Source organism: Penaeus monodon, chromosome 37 (genome assembly GCF_015228065.2).
Source record: "Penaeus monodon isolate SGIC_2016 chromosome 37, NSTDA_Pmon_1, whole genome shotgun sequence".
In the NCBI taxonomy this organism is placed as follows: Eukaryota; Metazoa; Arthropoda; class Malacostraca; order Decapoda; family Penaeidae; genus Penaeus; species Penaeus monodon.
Window position 1 is genome coordinate 30046244 of NC_051422.1, and position 2114 is coordinate 30048357.

Sequence of the window (2114 nt, forward strand, 5' to 3'; positions counted from 1 at the left end):
ATCCAGTACATACAGGTGTTGAAAAGTGTTGGTGCAAGGACACAGCTTTACCTCACTCCCCACTACACTTTACAGCACTTTCAGTACCAGTATAAAGGCTTGTTATTAGGCCAATAATCTGTGTCGGAATTCCCCTGAGTCTCAGGATCTCCCATAGCGATTCCCGATGCACCGAGTCAAACACTTTCTTGAGGTCAATTTAGGTTGCAAGCAACCCACGACCAAACTCACGACGGCGTTCCACAATTACTCGAAGCGCTAGTATACGGTAATCGTGGACTTACCAGGAGTAAATCCAGACTGCTCTGGTCTCTGATGCCTCAGTAGGTGGTTTCAGAAGAATGCGGGCGAGAACTTTACCTGGTATGCTGAGCAGTGTAATTCCACGGTAGTTGCTACAATCCCAACGATCCCCTTTCCCCTTCCAGAGAGGGATGACCACGCCCCTCAGCAGGTCAGGGGGAATGGTACCAGACTTCCATCTGGCAGTCAGGACTGTATCCAGGCCCCGAGCCATAGGTTCACCACCAACCTTTAGCAGTTCAGCAGGGATATCACATATGCCTGCAGCTTTCCCACTCTTCAGCTTGGAAATCGCCATCCTAACCTCTGTTAGGGTAGGAGGTTCCTCGCTGATGGGTGGGTCCGACACAGACACTGAGACATTGCTTGCATCCAAGCTAACTGTTGGAGGGTTTACCTGGTACAACTGCTCAAAGTACTCAGCCCAACGTTCACGAGCCCCAACATGATCTAAGATGATCTGTCCATCCGCTGATCGGACTGCAGTCATCTGTGAGGAGGGCTTAGAGTTCAGTTTTCTTGGGGCTTGGTAGGCAGGGCGAAGGTCATTTACCAAGAAATGGTCTTCAACCTCCTCAGCAAGATTCCTGATGAACTGTTCCTTGTCACTTCTCAGCAGTGTCCTAGCCCTATGTACCATGGAGCGACGCAAGACTTGATTCCCATTCAGCCGAGCCTTGCGACACACTTCAGTGGCCTCTAATGTCTCCAGGGAGATGGAATTCTGCTTTGCCCTTAGGCATACGCCAATGGACTCCTGAGCTGCTTCGAGTGTTATGCGCTTGAAGAGCTCCCTCAGAGCAACTGGATCCGTCAGGTTGTCGAGTTCTGTGAATCGGTCAGAGACTGCCATGGTGAACCCATGGGCACACTCCTCCTCCCTTAGTCTGTCCAGGTGAAACACCTTTGCGTAGCCACTGGAGGAACAGGAGCCAGCCTATGGTCAGTGCCATAGAACTCAGCACTCTAGTAAACCCTGCAGTTCTGAAGGATCCTCCATCGCGTGCTAACAAGAATGTGGTCAATCTCCTTAGCCACTGTACCCGTATCGCTGTACCATGTCCAGCAATGCGGGTTGGAGCGCTGGTACCAGGAGCCAGAGATCCTCATTTTCTGGGACCTAGCAAAGTCCCGGAGAAGGAGGCTATTCTCGCTGCTGGGATCAGCTCCCCAGCCATGGGGGCCAACAGACATCTCATAGCCAGCTCGATCACAGCCGGATACCGCATTGAAGTCGCCCAGAACAATGCGAATATCTCGCCGGGGACAATTGTGTGCCACAGATGCGAGTTTGGCATAGAACGCCTCTTTCACATCAATTTTACATACATCGGTAGGGGCGTATACAGCAATAAGAGACATGAAGCCAAAAGCATGCTTCAGTCTCAATGCCATAATACGCTCATCAACCGGTGTCACCTCAACTACCGAGGGCTGAATCGGCTGGAGATGGCTATGGCTACATCCTGGAGGTGGTGACCATCGCTGCAGCCCGACCAGCAGTAGGTGTACCCACCCACATTGATTGTGCCGCTACTAGAACTCACCTCTGAAAGGGCAGCCACCTCAATTCCCAGTCGCTTCAATTCCCGCGATAGCAGAGGTAACCGCTCATCCTGCCGCAAGGACCGGATGTTCCAAGCGCCTACCCGGAAAGCACGCCTGAGGTTAAGCCTCGGGTGGTCACTCCGGGTGCACGCCATCTCTGCCGCCCCCGCCGACGCTGCCCCAAATAAAGGGGGTCGGCAGGCTGTGGGACCGGCCATCCGCCTGTGGGGTTCCCGAGGGCTTTGCTCCACAAGCTTCATGGT